This window comes from Anolis carolinensis, chromosome 1 (genome assembly GCF_035594765.1).
Source record: "Anolis carolinensis isolate JA03-04 chromosome 1, rAnoCar3.1.pri, whole genome shotgun sequence".
Taxonomy (NCBI): domain Eukaryota; kingdom Metazoa; phylum Chordata; class Lepidosauria; order Squamata; family Dactyloidae; genus Anolis; species Anolis carolinensis.
This window is the reverse complement of record NC_085841.1, coordinates 30,256,094-30,278,574: the sequence shown is the minus strand read 5'-3', so window position 1 is coordinate 30,278,574 and position 22,481 is coordinate 30,256,094. Positions and strand designations below refer to the sequence as shown.

The 22,481-nt window shown below is 42.7% G+C and overlaps 1 protein-coding gene across 2 annotated transcripts in view; it reads right to left on the bottom strand.

The window, feature by feature from the left end:
• traf5 (TNF receptor associated factor 5) overlaps positions 1–22,256 on the bottom strand; it is a 55,297-nt gene extending 33,041 nt beyond the window's left edge. The window contains exon 1 of one of the 2 annotated variants that reach the window (XM_062971783.1): positions 22,145–22,256. The gene's annotated coding sequence lies outside the window, so the exon portion shown is untranslated. Of the gene's footprint in view, positions 1–20,036; positions 21,533–22,144 lie in introns of those variants that run through there. The other variant, XM_016990658.2, reaches the window with a different exon arrangement.
• Positions 22,257–22,481: the final 225 nt, after the last annotated feature.

Genomic DNA, 22,481 nt, shown 5'->3' with positions numbered 1-22,481 from the left:
ATACTGTACAAGAGACAGGAAACATATAGTCTACTACATTTTTTCAGATTTCCTGTTGCAGGCCCAACTCATACCAATATGACATTTTACTTCCCCAGAAAAGGCATTTTTCCGCAGTATTTTGCATTATCATTTTGACTAACTGCAGGTCTAATGCAGGTGAGCAGGATGAGGCACTCTACACCAAATAAAAACCAAGCCTCTAGCAAGTGATTCACCCTTGCAAAAGGTCACTACTCCCTTTGACTTCTTATGCCTCAGAGGCCAAATTGGGAAAAATACACTTTCCTTTGCTAAATTCAGTCCTAGGCTTGTATAAAATTTCAGCCTAATTAGAAGATTAAATGTGGGAATGGTTTGTGTGATTATGCCAAATACTATTATGCCAACATTCAAATATAAATGACACACAATGTTATGATTACTTTTATCTAGCCTCTTCATAGTTAAAGTCTTTGTGTGTCACCAAACTTTTTTGGTACAGTCTCAGGCCAATAAAACACATCCTGCAGACTGAAAACATTGGATTCCAATTCAGTTTATACTCCAGTACTATTAATAAACTCTTATAACAAGCCACACATACACACACACTATCAGCCTAGAAATACAGATGAAAAGCTTAAGAAGAAACCCACAATGTTAAAATTACCAACAAGTGAATTTTCTAGGGCAAACTAAAACCCTGCTAATTAGCTCTCAGAAAGCCTTCCTATACTAATTAAAACTTCAGAAAAATGTTTTCCCAGTATGAATTAAAGAAGAACTAATGTGACTGTACATACTTAGTAACATTTTCTGTTTGATGCATAATTTTCTGTGCATTTTAAAGATGATTCAAAACACATATTTTCAGACATTAAAAGAGTATATTCTATATGTAGCATCTGCTTTGGTTTTATTAGTGAATTATTACATTTATTAATTTTCAACTGCGGTCTATTTTATATTCCCTAAGTCTGTGATCATTTCTGCATAGCTAACCACACAAGATTCATATTATTAAAAAAGAAGCAAATATAAAAGAATCTCTACTTATTTAGTCTTGTGTATTTATACACACTGAAATCAAGAGCTCCAGGGCACTTAGCACTATAGTTACATTTTAACATTGGACATGATAGTCCTCTTTAAAGTACTTCCACAACAATTCACACAGGATTTATTCATATCGATAGAACATTAAAAGGAAATATCTTCATGCACAAGTGACTATATTGAGGTTGTTTATTTGATGTTGTAACTTTTCAAGTACTGGCACACTACTTGACTTGTTTATTTTGGCTAAACATAATCTAGTCTAAATCCTTATAAGGCAGGCATGGGCAAACTTTCGGCCCTCCAGGTGCTTTAGACTACAACTCCCACAATTCCTAACAGCCTACTGGCTGTTAGGAAGTGTGGGAGTTGTAGTCCAAAACACTTGGAGAGCTGAAGTTTGCCCTTACCTGTTATAAAGTAACATGAGAATGACTATGATTGTTCGTGTGCTGGATGCTGAAAATGACAACACTGATATCACTCAGTCCTATGCAGGCTGAATTTAGATTAGACTTCAAGGAAGGGTTAACTATGAATGATATAAACAGTGTGCTCATGCAGACTGCCTGGTTCCTCCCACTCAAGAAGGAGCAGATAAAGAAACCATGGGTCTTTGCTGCATGCTTTATTTATTATAATGAATGAATATAATAGTATTGGCTGTCTAGTTTGTCTCTTCTGCTGAACATGATAGAAACCATGCAGACTTCCAGATGTTATTGGATTGCATGCTCCAGCAGCCCTAGCCAGCTCAGACCGTAATGAAGAACATTAAGAATTACAGATCAACAATATCTGGAAAGTTCAACAGTATTCAAAGGGTCATGTAATTCCCAACCTGGACCAAAGAGTGTTGTTTCCCTGGCTTGCTTAAGGAGAGGTAATAACCCAAAGAGCTAGGTTAGGAAAAGGTAAAGGTTTTCCCCTGACATTAAGTCTAGTCGTGTCCACTCTGGGGGTTGGTGCTCATCTCCATTTCTAAGCCGAAGAGCCGGCATTGTCCATAGACACCTCCAAGGTCATGTGGCCGGCATGACTGCATGGAGCGCCATTACCTTCCTGACTGAGTGGTACCTATTGATTTACTCACATTTGCATGTTTTTGAACTGCTAGGTTGGCAGAAGCTGGGGCTGACAGCAGGAGCTCACCCCGCTCACCGGATTCAAACCACCAACCTTTTGGTCAGCAATTTCAGCAGCTCAGCAGTTTAATCCACTGTGCCACCGAGGGCTCCTGGTATGGGGATAAAGAGGATGCTGTCAAAGTGATGCATGCCATATGCCAGCAAATATGGGAAACACAAAAATGTTTCAGCAGTTCAGCAGTTTAGCCCGCTGTGCCACAAGGGGCTCCCCGAGAGCTATTTCCCCTGAATTCACACAACATGAAAAATAAGCCATGCACTGTGGTTTGTTTATCCACTCCCACAAAAAGTAAGGGCGATTAGCCAGCATTATTATTATGCTTATTTATACCCCACTTTTTCCCTCCACAACGAGACCAAAAGTGGCCTCTAAATTGCTGACTCCCCATTCCCAAGTAAGAATTCTTGTGATGTGGCTCCATCCAAATACATTCAATATGTGGGACTGTACCAATTTGTAACTTGAATGACTTAATGTTAACTTAAACTGTCATTCTTAGGAGTATCAATCAAATATTGTTAAGGAACCAAGTATGTTAGTATATTCTATCCTATCCTTGGGGCATGAATCACGTTTAGAAGAGACCACCAGGGCCATGCAGTACAAACCCCTGCTATGCAGCAATACACAAAGCACTCCTGACAGATGGTCATCCACTTTCTGTTTAAAAATTGCCAGAAATGGAGACTCTTAGCACACTCCAAGAAAGCATATGTCACAAATAACTCCATCAGGACATTCATCCAAATGTTTAGATACAATCTCTTTTCTTATAGTTTGAACCCACTGCTCCATAACCTAGTCTCTAAACCAGTAGAAAACAAGGTTGTGCCGCCCTCAATATGCCATCCTTTCAAATATGGCTATCAAACATGGCTATCTTATCTTCCCTAGGCAAGACATATGCAACTCCTTATGCCCCTCCTTATATGGCATGATTTCTAAACATGTTACCTTTAGGTAGTTTTCCTCAGAACCTATTCAGTGCTAGGCGATATCCATTTTTAACTGTGATCCCTAAAACTGGATGCAGTATTCCAGGTGAGATCAGATCAAATCAGAGCAGAGTTGTACTATTATTTTGCTCTAGCTACATGCTATAATCTCATCAATACAACCTAGAATTGAACTGAGTTTTTTTTTAGCTGTCACATCATACTGTTGACTCATGTTCAGCTTGTGATCTACTAAGACTCTTAATCCACTTTCACATGTACTATTGTCAAGTTAGGTGCCACCCATCTCATCTCTTTGCATATTGGTTTTTTTTTTCTGCTTAAGTGTAGTGCCATACATTTCTCCCTGTTGACATTGATTTTGTTAGTTGTGGCCCATCTCTCTGATCTATTAAGGTCATTTTGAATTCTGATCTTGTCCTGTCCTCTCCAAATTTGGGGTCAATTGTAAATTAGATAAGCGAGCCTTCTGTTTTGTTATCCAAGTCATTGATGAAGACGTTTAATTGCATTGGACTCAAAAGAGAACCCCGTGGCACCTTCTGGCCCTTTCTCTCCAGCACCAAAGAGAAGTAATTGCTGAACACTCTTTGGGTTAAGTTGGTTACCTAATAACATCTAGCATCTGGTCGGCCCATATTTTACTAACTTGTTTGCAAAAATACTAAAGGATGCTTGTCAAAAGCCTTACTGAAATCAAGATATGTTACACCCACAGGATTCTCTTCATATAACTAACTTGTAACTCTATCAAAAAAAGTAAAAAGATAACATCAATTCTGGCATGATTTGCTTTTGGTGGGAAAAACACCTCAACTTTTGTGATCACTGCTTTTTCTTCTAAGCCCTAAATGGTTTCGGCCCAGCTTACTTGTCTGAACATATCTCCCTCTATGACCCACTTCAGAGGTTAAGATCGTCGTAAAGAACGACCCAAACAATTACCGTCCGGTTAGCCTCACATCGATACCAGGCAAGATTCTGGAAAAGATCATCAAGGAAGTGGTCTGCGAACACTTAGAAACAAATGCGGTCATTGCTAATAGTCAACACGGATTTACCAAAAACAAGTCATGCCAGACTAATCTGATCTCTTTTTTCGATAGAGTTACGAGTTGGGTCGATACAGGGAATGCTGTGGATGTAGCCTACCTGGATTTCAGTAAGGCCTTCGACAAAGTCCTCCACGACCTTCTGGCAAATAAACTAGTAAAATGTGGGCTAGACAAAACTACGGTTAGGTGGATCTGCAATTGGCTAAGCGAACGAACCCAAAGGGTGCTCACCAATGCGTCATCTTCATCATGGAAAGAAGTGACAAGTGGAGTGCCGCAGGGCTCCGTCCTGGGCCCGGTTCTGTTCAACATCTTTATTAACGACTTAGACGAAGGGTTAGAAGGCACGATCATCAAGTTTGCAGATGACACAAAACTGGGAGGGATAGCTAACACTCCAGAAGACAGGAGCAGAATTCAAAACGATCTTGACAGACTAGAGAGATGGGCCGAAACTAACAAAATGAAGTTCAACAGGGACAAATGCAAGATACTTCATTTCGGCAGAAAAAATGGAAATCAAAGATACAGAATGGGGGACGCCTGGCTTGACAGCAGTGTGTGCGAAAAAGACCTTGGAGTCCTCGTGGACAGCAAGTTAAACATGAGCCAACAATGTGATGCAGCAGCTAAAAAAGCCAACGGGATTCTGGCGTGCATCAATAGGGGAATAGCGTCTAGATCCAGGGAAGTCATGCTCCCCCTCTATTCTGCCTTGGTCAGACCACACCTGGAATACTGCGTCCAATTCTGGGCACCACAGTTGAAGGGAGATGTTGACAAGCTGGAAAGCGTCCAGAGGAGGGCGACTAAAATGATTAAGGGTCTGGAGAACAAGCCCTATGAGGAGCGGCTTAAAGAGCTTGGCATGTTTAGCCTGCAGAAGAGAAGGCTGAGAGGAGACATGATAGCCATGTACAAATACGTGAAGGGAAGTCATAGGGAGGAGGGAGCAAGCTTGTTTTCTGCTGCCCTGCAGACTAGGACACGGAACAATGGCTTCAAACTACAGGAAAGGAGATTCCACCTGAACATCAGGAAGAACTTCCTCACTGTGAGGGCTGTTCGACAGTGGAACTCTCTCCCCCGGGCTGTGGTGGAGGCTCCTTCCTTGGAGGCTTTTAAGCAGAGGCTGGATGGCCATCTGTCGGGGGTGCTCTGAATGCGATTTCCTGCTTCTTGGCAGGGGGTTGGACTGGATGGCCCACGAGGTCTCTTCCAACTCTATGATTCTATGATTCTATGGAGGAAGCCCTGCTCTCGGTCTCACCACCCTCACAAGCGCGCCTGGTGGGGGCAAGAGACAGGGCCTTCTCAGTGGAGGCCCCTCATCTGTGGAACTCCCTCCCCAATGAAATCAGAACAACCTACTCCATCCTGTCTTTCATTAAAAAAAACTTAAGACATGGTTATGGGACCAAGCATTCAAGCAGTAACTGTAGCAGTGCAATATTGAGTATAATTTAAAGTTATAGATTAATGGACTGACCCTGGACTATGATTTTGAGCTTGCGTAGTTTTAATTGATGTTTTAAGAATTCATATTTTAAGACTTGGTTTTAATTGTAATTGTAATTTTTGAATTGTATGTTAGCATCGAATTGCTGCCTGATGTAAGGCCACCCTGAGTCCCCTCCGGGGTGAGAAGGGCAGGGTACAAGTATGGAAAATACAAAATAATAAATAAATGTTTTCAGACCTTATAAAATGATCTGCCCTAGATGGTATTGATTTTGATTGAACGATAATTATATAGTTCTTCCCTTATACTCTTTTTTGAAAATGGGGACAACATTTGCCCTCCTCTACTGTGTTGGGACTTTTATTTTCCAGGAATCCTCAAAAATTATTCAGAAGAAGCCACTAAAGAGAGAGAGAGAGAGAGAGAGAGAGAGAGAGAGAGAGAGAGAGAGAGAGAAAGGATGAGAGAGAAAAACAGTTCTTGCCAGTCACACCAGGAGAAGCTGTGACAAGAGCATGTCCACAGGTTTCTCCCATTGCTGTAAACCTGGCAGTTTCCCAGATATCCATGTTTTGAGCACAACATTCTGCACAGGACTCTGAAAGAAGATTGATGAATCAGACTCCTTAGGGAAGCTACTGTGTGAGTGACAGTGATGAAGAGTGGGACTTACATATGTTCCCAGAAGCCTCATGCATATTTCTCTTACCAATTTAGCCTTAAATGAACCTAGAATAAGTGCCTGAGTAAGGGTAAATTCCAAAATAAGGACGAAAAGACAATGGGAAAAGCAGTAGGAGCAAAGATGGGATCACAATGGAATAATAAACAGCATAAAGTGGCCAGTAGACAGGAACCTCAAGCGAAGCCAAGAGAAGATGCAGTGGGGTATTTTTTAAAACTTTGTCTTGAGAAAAGCACTGCAGTAAACAATAAATAACACGAAAAACAGTCTCTGATGGATCTAAACACTGGCAGAAGAGATTGAAACCTCCAGGCCTGTGGAACCAATGTCAATTTCAAATCCAACCTCTGATCCCTCATCAGCCCAACTCTGTGTTGTTCATTTAATTTATTCCTTCTTGCTTCATCCCTCAACTACAAAGCTAATGGATAGAAGCCTGGATATGCTGAGGCACAAGTATGACTGAATATATATATGTGTGTGTGTGTGTGTGTATTAAAAAAAAACTCTTCTCATGTACTGAACAAAAAAGACAATACTCATATCTATATATTGTTCCATGGTCATTGCTGAAATAGACCCCACATTTCTAATCTGGTAACATAGAATTTGGCCTGAAAAGTTCTACCTCCCACCCACTCCCTGCTTTTCATCAAGGGGGAGGAATAAACTCTTACTCAAAAAATTGAAATCATTTGCCTGCAGATACAGTGTGAGGAGGAAGGACTCTTTTCAAGCCATCCAAACTCTGAAGAGTTTTGCCTGATGATTGTGGGAGGCAGAACAACAAGTATTACACCAAGCTCTGGCACATTTGGAAGGAATTTATCGTAGTCAATTTCACACATGGGGAGCTCATTATGTGAAATGCATTTTCAAACCTTGGCACAGTGTCAGAAAATGTTTCATGTTCTAAGAAAATGCTGCAAAAGCCCCAAGAATTAAAATATGAACTAGATTTATTTAACTCAAACAAATAAAATGAAACCAATAGCAATCATTGGAATTGTATGCCATTCATTTTCTCTTGCTGTTATCAGCATTCTGAAGCCTTTATCAGAGAAAGCAGGAAGGAAACTGAAAAGATTTGGTTGGTGAGGGAGTGCTTAATCTGTCAAAAGGTAGAAAGATGGAAATAATTACTGGCATAAATGCAAAGCGAAGAATGCTCACAACCCCATCAGGTGTTAATGACATACTTTATAAATACTATTTGATAGTTTGTGTTTAATCAAAAGGATGATCAGAGTAAACAGAACCATTGGGATTAAAGATCATGGTGCAAAGAGAATTGCATTTAAGTCCAGACATAATGAAGTGAATTTAGAAATCAAGATGGTCATATTTAAGTGAAAAGTAATAAAGTAGATATTAGTAAGAAGGGTACTTAAGCAGTATTGAGCACTGCAGTATTTGTCAATACTGTTATTTAAGGATACTACATTGTTTTCAACAACGGTCAAAAAGGTTCACCTTGCAGGCCAGGATACTTAAGCAAATAGGTTTAGAAAACATGATGGTGAAGCAACTGTGCTTCTCACATCAAAGTATTAACTATTCTCAAATAGTAATTATATTTTTTTCTGAAAACGAGAGCTCAGCCTTGATAAACCTTGTGTATGATCCAGACTGGGTTGACTCACCTACAACTGTTTCTCCCTACTGTCTCTCCTGGCACTTGCTCTCTGTAGATAAAGTATAACTCCCAACATGCCTCAACTAAACTGGCTAAGATTGTTGGGATAGAGTCTGAAATCAACTAATTGATTAACATGTTCAGTTATTGTTCTATCAGGTTTTCTGATAAATAGCAATATTTACCCATGATTTATTACCTATTAATTGCACGTGTAAGCTGCTCACATCCTGGTCTGCATTTCCTTTTATTAGTTCTATTTATGGGAAAGAGTAATGTATGTTTGCTTGGCACTATCACCAGTTTTCACTGGTGATTATGCTTCCTTGCCACTGGTACAGCGACTAGCTATATTTGTTCTCCAATAAAGGAGATCTAACCACCACTAAATATGTATTTGACACATGCATACCAGTTTACCACTATACGCATCAGCTGGTGAAACATGCAATGACATTTGGCATCTAGAGCACTGTTTCTAAGACTGTGGGTCCCGATCACAAATGGGGTTACCAAAAGTTACCAAAAGTTTGACAGCAGTAAGAGGTTTCTGAATGCCATCCATTTACACAAATCTGTTAGCAACCATGTGAAGTATTTACAGTGGACTCTACAAAAAAAATGCTTTAGTTGTACTTCACAAAAAGGAACATTAGCCTGTTTAGCAAGCCTTGCCAATGCTAACTATATAAGTGCATCATGTATAGTCCCATCTAGCTTAAAACAGGCAGTAATCAGGCCCTTTTTAAAAAAGGCATCCCTGGATTCCTCTACTCTTAACAACTATAGACCAATTTCCAATCTCCCTTTCTTGGGCAAGGTACTGGAGAGGGTGGTTGCTTATCAGCTCCAGGAATTCTTGGATGACACTGATTTTCTGGACCATTCACAGTCCGGCTTCAGACTTGGTCACAGTACTGAGATGGCTTTGGTCGCCTTGGTGGATGACCTCCGCAGAGAGCTAGACAGGGGGAGTGTGTCCCTTCTGGTTCTCCTGGACATTTCAGCGGCTTTCGATACCATCGACCATGGTATCCTTCTGGGACAGCTCTCTGGGATGGGCTTTGGAGGCACTGCTCTCCAGTGGCTCCAGTCCTTCCTGGAGGGCCATTCCCAGTTGGTGAAGCTGGGTGATACCTGCTCAGACCTTTGGCCTTTGACCTGTGGGGTCCCACAAGGTTCTATTTTATCCCCCATGCTATTTAACATCTACATGAAACCGCTGGGCGAGGTCATCCGGAGTTTTGGGGTTGGGTGCCATCTCTATGCAGATAACACTCAACTCTACTACTCATTTCCACCTAATTCCAAGGTATCTCCTCAGATACTGAACCAGTGCCTGGTCGCTGTAGTGGCCTGGATGAGGGCAAACAAGCTGAAGCTCAATCCTGACAAGACAGAGGTCCTCGAGGTCAGTCGCATATCTGATTGGGGTATTGGGTGGCAACCTGTGCTCGACGGGGTCGCACTCCCCCTGAAGGCGCAGGTCCACAGCTTGGAGGTCCTACCGGACTCGGCGCTGACATTTGATGCACAGGTGTCGGCGGTGGCCGGGAGAGCCTTTGCACAATTAAAACTTGTGCGCCAGCTGCGACCATACCTCGTGAAGTCTGACTTGGCCATGGTGGTCCACGCCTTAGTCACCTCTAGACTGGATTATTGCAATGCACTTTACGTGGGGTTGCCCCTGAAGATGGCCCGGAAACTTCAATTAGTCCAACGTGTGGCTGCCAGGTGATTAACTGGAGCAAACTACAGGGAGAGAGCTACTCCCTTGTTTAAGGAGCTCCATTGGCTGGCGATCATTTTCCGGTCCCAATTCAAGGTGCAGGTTCTTACCTATAAAACCCTAAAGAGTTTGGGACCCGCCTACCTTTGTGACCGCATCTCCCCCTATGAACCCACTCGTCCTCTTCGTTCATCCGGTAGGGCCCTTCTATCACTCCCGCCACCATCCCAGGCTCGGTTGGCGGGGACGAGGGAGCGGGCCTTTTCTATTGTTGCTCCCTGGATCTGGAATTCCCTTCTAGAGGAGATCCGGCAAGCACAACCCTGGCTTCCTTCAAAAAGCTGCTTAAAACCTGGCTCTTCCGCTGCACCTTTGGATAACCGAGCCCATAGCTATAGTAGTTGCACAGGCCATCTCTTTGACTTGAAACACTGCACTTTATTCCTCTGCCCCAAAGCATCTTAGAATATAACATTGCCCCTTAGTTCTAGTGGCCCCTCCAGGCCATCCTCTCCTCCATCCCAGTGGTCCTTTTTTTTCCTCCTGTGATTCATATGTCATTTGAGTGATTATATTGTTTCTGTTTATGTGATTGTTTTAGTCAATTGTTATGTTTTTTTATTCTTATAGCGTTTTATAGTGTTTCAGTGTTTTATTGTACAATGTTTTATGCTGATTTTATATCGGAAACCGCCCTGAGTCCCTTTTGGGAGAGGGCAGTATACAAATAAACTTTTACTTACTTACTTACTATTAGAGTTGGGCCCGAATACTGTTTCATTTCTTTCTTTCGTGGTTTTGTATTGTTCCGTCTATTTGGATGGCATGGAACTGTACACTTACTTACATAGGCGATCCCTCGTAGATCGAGGATGATGGTCCTCCAGTTGTGGGGTCTTGGAAGGGTTGTACCTTCCCAGGAATGGTACAATACCCCTCCCAAACGAAATAAGCAGTGGAACGAAAAAGGGGGAACAGTAGCCATTTGGTCAGCTGATTTTCGATGCTTGGCTGTAGGCCCTGGCTGGGCGCTCGCCGGGCGCTCGAGTGTTGAGCGCTTGACAGTAGGCACTGCGAGTTGGGCCTACGAGCCATCGAGCACTCAATGCTCATAGGTCCCGCCTGCTGGCCCTATGAGCATTGAGCACTCGGCTGTAGGCCCGGCAGGCAGGGCCTATGAGTACTGAGCGCTCAATGCTTGTAGGTCCAGCAGACAGGGCCTACAGCCAAGCACTGGGCCTGCTCGGATGTAGGCCCTTGTTGGCAAGCCCTGGCGCTTTGCTGCCCAAGACCTGAAAAATCTTAGTTTTTTCGGCCCTTGGATGGAAAAGCTCATTTGTATAGGCGCCTGTTTCTGTAAGCGGCGGATGGAAACAGGGTCATACAAATGGTACAAATAGAAACAGTTACTGATTCCATACCAGTGCATACCACTACTATCTATTCACCGCATTCAACCATGTCAACCTTTAATAAAAGGTACAGATGCCTGAGATGAAAGACGGGACCCTTTATTTTCCTCCTTCACCCCCTACAAACCCCAGAGATCCCTCCGTTCTGAGGACCAAGACCTGCTGGAAGTCCCCAGTTTTAAGACCTTGCGTCTAACTGCAACTAGACGCAGAGCCTTTTCAGTAGTGGTGCCATCTCTGTGGAACACCTTGCCACCTGAAGTCCGTGCCTTGCGGGACTTGTTGGCCTTCCGCAGGGCATGTAAGACACACCTGTTTCGGCAGGCTTTTTGAGTTCTGTTGCTGATGTTTTAAAAGGTGCTTTTAGGATGTTTTTAAGATGTTTTTTTAAAAAAGATGTTTTTAAAATGTTTTTTAAGTTGTTGATTTTAGCCGGTTCTTGTAAGCCGCTCCGAGCCCTAGGGGAGTGGCGGCATATAAGTTTGAAAAATAAATAAATAAATAAATAAATGTTGTGGTTCTTTCAATTCTATGTTGTTGCTGAGTGTCTTCCAGCCATATCTGACTCACCTATTTGCTTTACACTATTCATCACATTCAGATTTAAACGGAAAAATGCTAATCTTTGACTAAGAATTTAAGATAAATACATTTGTTGGAAAAATGCAAGATTCTTATAGTTGTCGTCAAAATACTTCTGCAGAATAGGCTGTTGCTCATCATCCAGTTAATCTGGTTTACTCCGCATCATCCGCAATGCAGAATTATAGTAGTTTGACACCACTTTAACTGCCATGTCTCTTTCCTATGGAATCCTAGGATTTGCAGTTTGTTGTGCCACTAGAGCTCTTTAGGAAAATATCTCTTAATACTACAAATCCCAGAATTCCACAGCACTGAGCCATGGCAATTAATGTGGTGTCAAACTGCTAAAATTCTGTAGTGTGGATAGATACAGCCCTAGTCATTGCTAGCAGGCGCTTACTTTCATAGCTCAGGAAACACACTAGATCTGTTCATCATACAAAAGACTGACCTCAATTCAAATTGAGGATTTGGATTGAGGAAATGGAAACACACCCTCCTTGTAAAGAAACAATGGAATGGAATTTATTACAGATGGCTGAATACAATCCAACTCTATTACTTCTCCAGGCCAGACTTTTCTTCAGACACACAAAAGCAAGAAGGCGCAATGAGATTCAGCTTCTATCACTATTGTTTATAAGCATTGCTATTTTTGGCTTGTAAACTGGAGAGGAAGCATGGTATGGTAAATTCATTGCTTTCGTTTTCAATTCCTGAACAGATCACCACGAAAAACTGATTACTCACTAAATCAGATACATGCACATTTAAGCATTTTACTTGAAAATAGCACATCCTCCTATAGCTTGTTATTAAAAATATGCCTTTCGGTCTCTCATTTTGAGATCTTGTGCTTGGAAACCCATGTTTCTGTCTATCTCAATGCAGGAAGCAAGAAAAGCAACATGCCAGTCATACTTTCAAAATCACTTAGTTTTTTATCTGGGTTTTTTTGGGGGGAGCGGGGGTTCATATACTATTAAACTGTTTCCCATTTGTAGCTGTTTCTTATTTCCCTTTTCAAATTCGAAATGAAAACTAGTGAAATACCAAAATGTTGGAAATAGTAACCTTCTTCAAGCCTCCACTAGTTATTTGTTATGTATATAATTCAGATTGCTTACTGTATTATATATGTGTATTGGTTTGCAGTTTTTCTTAACTCTTTGTTGTGGAAGGGGCTGTAGAACATGTGATTAGAACTGGGATTGTTCAGGACTCAGACTCCATTTTAAACTTCAGTAGGAACAGTATAAGGAGCCACAAGTGGCGCAGTAGATTAAACCACTGAGCTGCTGAACTTGCTAACTGAAAGGTCGGCAGTTTGAATCCAGGTAGCAGGGTAAGCTCCCGCCGTTATCTCCACCTTCTGCCAACCTAGCAGTTTGAAAACATGCAAATGTGAGTAGATCAATAGGTACCGCTCTGGTGCGAATGTAACAGTGCCCCATGCAGTCATGCCGGCCACATGACTTAAGCAGGCATCTACAAACAACATCAGCTCTTCAGTTTAGAAATGGAGATGAGCACCAAACCCCAGAGTCAGACATGACTAGACTTAATGTCAGGGGAAAACCTTTACCTTTACTATGAACAGTATGCTTCAGACTTCAATGCAGGAACTGTATGCTTTAGACTTCAGTAGGAATAATATGCTTAGAGATTTTCAGACTAGACAGAGACTCTATTAGACTCTCAGAACAGAGAGATGCTTTGAACTATGAACTATTGATTCTAAGAAAGATGCACTGTGTTACCTACACAGAGAAACTTACTTCAAATCTGCCCCTGCCTTATGGAATGCTTTGGCGCCCTATATGAGAGCCATGCGTGAGTTAGGGCCTTTTACCCTCGCACTCAAGACCTGGCTCTTTACTAGAGCTTTTAATCTATGTTAATTTTATTAATATTTTTATGTATGTATTTTTATCCTTTACAATTTTATCTTGTAAATCGCCTAGAGCATCGTGGATGGAGGGCGATTAATAAGTTATTAAATGATGATGATGATGATGATGATGAAATCTACATGTAGCTGAATTGATATGCAAAGTACCTGTATGCTGAACACATGAAGTTTGTGAGTAAACTAACAATGTTACTTTTAAATATGTCTACTTATTTTTGTCTCTTTTTTTTTTTTTAATCTTTTATTTATGCTTTTAACATGTACATAAAATGAGAAAACATAAGAAGAACATAATGGAAAAAAAGGGAAAAAAGGAAAAGAAGAAAAAAAAAAAAAAGAAGAAGAAAATAAGACGAGCAAGACCCATTACCACTTCCAGCTCCTCTGCATTGTATTGTAAATCAGCCTTAGAACATTTATTATTTTTGGCGTACCGTTCTATGTAACCTGAAGTCTAAGAATTCCTGTGTCATCTCAGTTCTGTGTTACTTCCTGACAAATATTGACTAAATTTGTTCCAGTCCGTCCCTTGCCTTGGCGAGATGTTCTGTGATACTTTCTGTGTTAATAAATCCATATTTTTGATGTCGATTAGCTTCAGTGTCCATTTCTCTATTGTAGGAATTTCTTGCGTTTTCCATACTTTGGCAATGCATATCCTGGCCGCTGTTACCATGTATGTAAAAAGTTTTTCCGTGTTGGAGTCCATGTGAAAATCAACCATGCCTAATAGAAAATAATCTGGTTTTGTGTTAAGTTTAATTTGCAATATTTTCTCAATTTCTTTCCTTATTTCCAGCCAGAACTTTTTTATTTTTTTACATCTCCACCACATATGCATGAAGTCTCCATTATGTTTTTGGCATTTCCAGCACCTCCCGTCTTCTTTTCCCTTGCTAAACTTTGCAAGTCTTTCTGGAGTGAGATACCATCTATAGAAAACCTTAAACCAGTTTTCCCTAATTTCCGTTGCATATGTAAGCTTTTGATTCTTCATCCATATCTTTTCCCAGTCTGAAAACATAATCGTATGGCCTAATTCTCGAGCCCATTTTGTCATTACCGTTTTTACCTGGTTATCTTCTGTATCCCATAACAGTAGTTGTTGATATAATGTTTTTATTATTTTTGTTTCTATTTTTAATATCCTGTCCCAGCATGTTTCCTTTAATTCAAAGCCTATTCTTCTGTCCTCTATGAAAATACCTCTTATTTGCCAGTAGTTAAGCCATGTCAGTGTGGGATCGATTTCTTTTATCTCTTCGTATGTTTTAAGATTAACTTCTTGGTTTTCTATTCTTAATATTTGCCTGTAGGTCAACCAGGTTTCCCTTGGTAATTCTCTCATGTGCTCCGCTTCAAGGGGGGAGCACCACATTGGAACTTTTTTATAGAATCTTATTTTATACTTCTCCCAAGTTCCTATGAGTGCGGCTCTTAGGAAGTGGTTTTTAAAATTTCTTTCTTTTATGGGTTTCTCCCTACACAAGTAGCTGTGCCACCCTTTCCTTAGATCCTGACCTTCCAGGGCTAATGTTTTCCTTTTGTTTAGGGTGGTCCTTATTTTTGTCTCTTGAGAGCATGATTTAAAGGCAAATATATTTTAAAGGAGAGTACATATTTTGGGTAACTAAAAAGAACACTTTTGAAACTCTGATATATATATATATATATATATATATATATATATATATATATATACATACACACACACACACACACACACACACACACATACATACTAGCTGTGCCCGGGCACGCGTTGCTGTGGCGAAGTCTGGTGGTATGGGAAATAAAGTATTGAGGAATTGGTGGTAGTTAAGGTAAAGGGTAAAGGTTTTCCCCAGACATTAAGTCCAGTCGTGTCTGACTCTGGGGGTTGGGTGCTCATCTCCATTTCTAAGCCGAAGAGCCGGCGTTGTCCGTAGACTCCTCCAAGGTCATGTGGGATGACTGCATGGAGCGGCGTTACCTTCCCGCCGGAGCAGTACCTATTGATGCACTCACATTTGCATGTTTTCGAACTTCTGGGTTGGCAGAAGCTGGGGCTAACAGTGGGGCTCTCTCCGCTCCCCCAATTCAAACCTGTGGCCTTTCGGTCCAGAAGTTTAGCAGCTCAGCGCTTTAACACGCTGCGCCATCAGGGGATATTATTTCCTAAAGGTTGTGAATATACAATATTTCTGATTGGTTTTTTTTGTTTGTTGGAGGCAAGTATGAATGCTGCAATTAGGAAAAATGATTAGGATGTAATGGCCTTGCAGCTTTAAAGCCTGGCTGTTTCCTCCCTGAGTGAATTTTTTGTTGGGAGGTGTTAGCTGGCCCTGATTGTTTCCTGTCTGGAATTCCCTTGTTTTCAGAGTGGTGTTGTTTGCGATATTTTATGTGCTTCTACTGTCTGTGGCCCTGAGAAAACAGAGGATTTGCCAGACTTTGATGATGGGAATACTTTGTTGGGAGGTGTTAGCTGGCCCTGATTATTTCCTGTCTGGAATTCCCTTGTTTTCAGAGTGGTGTTGTTTGCAATATTTTATGTGCTTCTACTGTCTGTGGCCCTGAGAAAACAGGATTTGCCAGACTTTGATGATGGGAATACTTTGTTGGGAGGTGTTAGCTGGCCCTGATTGTTTCCTGTCTGGAATTCCCCTGTTTATTTACTGTCCTGGTTTTAGAGATTATATTGTTCTGCATTATTCTATCCCAGTAATTATTTCATATTAAAGAAGAATCTCACTTATCCAACATTCGCTTATACAATGTTCTGGATTATCCAACGCAGTCTGCCTTTTCATAATCAATGTTTTTGTAGTCAGTGTTTTAAATTCATTGTGATATTCTAGTGGTAAATTTGTAAATACAGTACAGTAGTCTCTCACTTATCCAACATAAACGGGCCGGCAGAATGTTGGATAAGCGAATATGTTGGATAATGAGGAATTAAGGATAACCCTATTAAACATCAAATTAAGTTATGATTTTATTTATTTATTTATTTATTTTTCAAACTTATATGCCGCCACTCCCCTAGGGCTCGGAGCGGCTTACAAGAACCGGCTAAAATCAACAATTTAAAAAACATCTTAAAAATATCTTTAAAAACATCTTTAAAACATCCTAAAGCACCTTTTAAAACATCAACAACAGAACTCAAAATCCCGTCGAAACAGGTGTGTCTTACATGCCCTGCGGAAGGCCAACAAGTCCCGCAAGGCACGAACTTCAGGTGGCAAGGTGTTCCAGAGAGATGGCACCACAACTGAAAAGGCTCTGCGTCTAGTTGCTGTTAGACACAAGGTCTTAAAACTGGGGACCTCCAACAGGTCTTGGTCCTCAGAACGGAGGGATCTCTGGGGTTTGTAGGGGGTGAGGCGGTCCTTCAGGTACATCGGCCCTGGACCATGTAAGGCCTTGAAGGTAAGCACCATCACTTTGAAAGTGATCCGGTGCTCAATTGGTAACCAGTGCAGCTGCCGTAAGATTGGTGTTATGTGGCATCTTATCGGGACTCCCGCAAGGAGCCGGGCAGCTGCATTTTGCACCAATTTGAGCTTCCGGATCACCGACACAGGAAGGCCAATGTAAAGGGCGTTACAGTAATCCAGTCTTGAGATGACTGTAGCCTGGATCACTGTAGCCAGGTTGTCCCTAGACAGATAGGGGGCTAGCCATCTAGCCTGCCAAAGATGAAAAAAGGCGGTTTTGCTAACTGCGGAGACCTGGGCCTCCATCGTCAATGAAGGGTCCAAGAGGACTCCCAGACTCTTTACCAGTAGAGACGGGCGTAGCACTTCGCCATCCAGGGTTGGCAACTGGATATCCCCACTGCCCGGTCGGCCCAGCCATAGGATCTCCGTCTTAGCTGGATTCACCCTTAACCTACTGGAACGCAACCATCCAATAATGGCCTCGAGGCATTGATGAAAACTTTCGGGTACAGACTCCGGTCGGCCTTCCATCTTTAACACAAGCTGAGTGTCGTCAGCATATTGATAACACTCGAGCCCGAAATCTCGGACCAGCTGAGCAAGTGGTCGCATATAGATGTTAAACAACAGAGGGGAGAGAATGGCCCCCTGAGGAACCCCACAATGTAGAGGGGACCTCTCAGAGGCCAGGCCTCCCCTCTCCACTCGCTGTCCACGGTTGTGAAGAAAGGAGGCCAGCCAATTTAAAGCTGTCCCCCTAACTCCAGCAACGGCAAGGCGGTGGGTCAGAAGATTGTGATCGACTGTGTCAAATGCTGCTGTGAGATCCAATAACACAAGCAACACCGACCCGCCCCGGTCAAGCTGGCATCGGAGATGATCCGTGATGGAAACCAATACAGTCTCTGTCCCATGCCCCGCACGGAAGCCAGACTGGAAAGGATCCAGTCCGGCTGTGTCATCTAGGAACTGCTGCAGCTGCACCGCTACTGCCCTCTCAATCACCTTGCCCAGAAATGAAAGATTCGAAACTGGGCGGTAGCTGGAGGGAACCGAACGATCTAAATCTGGTTGTTTCAGCAGAGGAGAGACCACCGCCTCTTTTAATCCCTCTGGAAAGACTCCTTGCTCAAGGGAGCTGTTTATTATCTTCAGCAGCGGGTCACGTAATCCCTCCAGGCAGGATTTCACCAACCAAGAGGGACACGGATCGAGGGAGCAAGTGGTCAGTCTAGCTGCAGCTATGAGCCTATCGAGAGCCTCTGCGTCCAGCAGGATGAACCGGTCGAGCGTGGGCCCAGCGAGTTTTACAAATTAAGCACCAAAACATCATGTTAGACAACAAATTTGTCAGAAAAAGTAGTTCACTACACAGTAATGCTATATAGTAATTATTGTATTTATGAATTTAGCACCAAAATATCACGATATATTGAAAGCATTGACTACAAAAATGTGTTGGATAATCCAGAACGTTGGATAAGCAAGTGTTGGATAAGTGAGACTCTACTGTAAATACTACATAGCATTACTGCGCATAGAACTACTTTTTCTGTCAAATTTGTTGTATAATATGATGTTTTGGTGTTTAATTTGTATAACGATTACCTAATTTGATGTTTAATTGGCCTTTCCTGAATCCCTTCTTATTATCCAACATATTCACTTATCCTGCCGGCCTGTTTACGTTGGATAAGTGAGACTCTACTGTATATTTCTAATCTTATATTATCTGCTCAGAACTGGATTATATGAGGCTCCTTCTTCACAGCTGTATAAAATGCACACTGAAGTGGATTATATGGTAGTGTGGAGTCAAGATAATCCAGTGCAAAGCAGATAATATAAGATTATAAATGGGTTATATAGCTGTGTTGAAGGGCCTTGAGTCTACACTGCCATATAATCCAGTGCAAATTAGATAATCTGTGGAAGAAGTCTAAGTGAGGCCTAAATCTGCCTGTCCCCTAACTGAAACCTGGCTGTCACTTGGTTGCTAGGCAACCAAGTGGGCAGAGATTAGCCCTCTAAACTGGCAGCAATTGGATTAAAAAATTATTGCTCTCCCTCTAATTAGGACTTTATTTTTCTTTTCTTTTTGTTGTATCAACCTTGAGGCGTGGATGATGGGTTGTGTTGTCAAATTTTGAGGTTGGGGGGCCTGTACTTTTGTTGTTTTGTGAGTCGCCGTGATGCCATCACTCTTTTATATATATAGATATATGGTTTTGTGCATTGGCATATCTTTGTTCCTAACAGAACAACGAGATATCTAAGTTTATCAGTCTAACAACTTTGTTTATCAGTCTAACAACGAGGTGGTGAGCTGAAGGCTGCTGGTTTGAATCCGGGAAGAGCACGGATGAGCTCCCTCTGTCAGCTCCAGCTCCCCATGTGGGGACATGAGAGAAGCCTTCCAAAAGGATTGTAAAACATCAAACATCTGGGTGAACTCTGGGCAATGTTTTTGCATATGGCCAATTCTCTCACACCAGAAGCAAATAGCAGTTTCTCAAGTCATTTCTGACATGAAAAAAAGTCTAACAACTGAGAAACCTGATTGCCTTGCATGAATACTATTTTCCCAAAAGGCTTTGACTCCAACAGGTCATATTTCTACCAAGAGGTTATGGCATAATTTTTCAAAAGGTTATGGCTTGGTCATGTCTTTCCAAAGATCATAAAATCTCCAAAAGATTATGATTTTCATTTCCCAAAACAAAATACACAGCAAATATCAGTGCAATCAGGTTTTTAACCAGAAATATGAAAGAAAATCACTCAAGGGTTCCAAAAATTATTTGGAAATGTGTACGTCTTCACATAGCCTGATAGCTTTGCACATCATGAACAAATGCATATCTTTTATATGCTACTTTAATTTTGATTAAGCATATTCCCTGGAACCAAGATCAACACAGTACTTAATAGAATGCTAAATACCAAGCTGCATTAACCTCATATTTACCAACAGGCAGAGAAAGGCACCTACCAAAGATCAAGTTCTCCTTTTCATGAATACAACAGCACTCACAACACTTCCTGCAGCAGTACTGTCAGATTAATTCTCACTGTACATTGAGAAGGCTGGTCACAACTGAAGTTATACAAGAGCCTTTACCAGAATTCCTCCCCCCAGAAGAAAAAATACAACAGCTGCATCGTCTGGGCTCAAAACAGTTCTAATAATATGAATCCCACACATGTGCTAAGTAAGTTCAGAGAAAGCAACTGCTTGATTTTGGCACTCCGGAATATTTTGCACATTTCACACTTTTCAAACCACCCACAAGCTGTAATTTCTCTGCCAAATTCCCCGTGGCTTCCTTGAAAGAGGGTCTATTTGAAAAAGGTACATCCAATAAGCTATTTCTGCCTACAGCTGTAATCTTAAACACACCGGGCTTTTTTTAAAGTCAGCAGTGACTTGAGAAACTGCAAGTCGCTTCTCATAGAGTCATAGTTGGAGGAGACCTCATGGGCCATCCAGTCCAACCCCCTGCCGAGAAGCAGGAAAATCGCATTCAAAGCACCCCCGACAGATGGCTATCCAGCCTCTGCTTAAAAGCCTCCAGAGAAGGAGCTTCCACCACACTCTGCGGCAGAGAGTTCCACTGCTGAACAGCTCTCACAGTGAGGAAGTTCTTCCTAATGTTCAGGTGGACTCTCCTTTCTTGTAGTTTGAGGCCATTGTTCCGCATCCTATTCTCCAGAGCAGCAGAAAACAAGCTTGCTCCCTCCTATGACTTCCCCTCACATATTTATACATGGCCCTCATCATGCCTTCTCTTCTGCAGGCTAAACATGCCCAGCTCTTTAAGACGCTCCTCATATGGCTTGTTCTCCAGACCCTGCTGCGAAAGAATTGGCCGTCTGCAAGGACGTTGCCCAGGGGACGCCCCGATGTTTAACCATCCTTGTGGGAGGCTTCTCTCATGTCCTCGCATGGTGCTGGAGCTGACAGAGGGAGTTCATCCGCACTCTCCCTGGGTTGGATTCGAACCAGCAACCTTCAGGTCTGCAACTCAACCTTCAAGTCAGCAGTTGAACTATTAGGGGCTCCAACACACTGGGCTTAATCCTGCTAACACCTTCCAACAAAAGATTCCCCCAGGCAGGAAGCAGCCAGGCTTTGAAGCTTCAAGGCTATTCAATGATAATCAAGGTGATTAATTACAACATTCATGCTTGCCTCCAACATACAAGAGTGCTTTCTCCCACCCTGGACATTTCATAGATATATAAACTCCACTTGCCTAGTTTCCAACAGACCTCACAACCTCTGAGGATGTCTGCCATAGATGTGGGCGAAACGGCGGGAGTGATGGCCATACAACCCAGGGAAACTCACAGCAACTCAATGAGACTGGGATCTCAGTAATGATCCTAGCCAACCCCTGGGAGTTGTGGTTTCACAAGAGTGCGTATGCTACAAATCCCAGGGTTCCACAGCCTTGAGCCATGGAAAGTGGGTTTACACAGGATAGAATAAACGGACCCTTTAATTTCTATGGCCCAATGCCATAGAGTTGTAGTTTCACAAGGTCTGTTTAAAGCCTCCTCTGCCCAAGAGTCCCGGTGCCCCAGCGAACTACACATCCCAGGGTGATATAGCATGGAGTTAAAAGCGAATTCATTCTACAGCCCAGGCTTGAGCAAACTTTGGCCCTCCGGGTGTTTTAGACGCCAACTCCCACCATTCCTCACCGCCTCAGGCCCCTTCCTTTTCCCCCTCAGCCGCTTAAGCGGCTGAGGGGGAAAAGGAAAGGGCCTGAGGCGGTGAGGAATGGTGGGAGTTGGCGTCCAAAACAGCGGCTGAGGGTGAAAAGGAAGGGGCCTGAGGTTGTGAGGAATGGTGGGAGTTGGCGTCCAAAACAGCGGCTGAGGGTGAAAAGGAAAGGGCCTGAGGCGGTGAGGAATGGTGGGAGTTGGCGTCCAAAACAGCGGCTGAGGGTGAAAAGGAAGGGGCCTGAGGTTGTGAGGAATGGTGGGAGTTGGAGTCCAAAACGCCTGGAGGGCCAAAGTTTGCCCATGCCTGGCCTAAAACAATATAAAACAAAAAGCCTCACGGCTTGCTTGCTTACCGCGATACTGGCTCACCCTTAACAGCGCCCCCTTTCGGCCGCGGCGGAGCGGTGAAGTCCGAAGCAGCCTCAGTCAGAGCCACAGCCCAGCCTTCTCCGGCGGCGTCCTCAGGAGCCAATGGCAAAAGGGAGGAAACCTGAGCCTGCTTGGAGGCGCACGTGGGAGGTGGGGGGAAAACGAGGGGAGTGACGTCAGCAAGGTGCCCCGCCCACCCCCGGGGTTGCTGACGTCACTCCCCATTTCTCCCAGCTTGGGTTGGGGCGCCGCCTAGAGGCAGATTCAAGGAGGCTCAACACCAAAAGCGCATTAGGTTAAAACCAAACCATTACAATAGAGTTGTTGTATGTCTTTC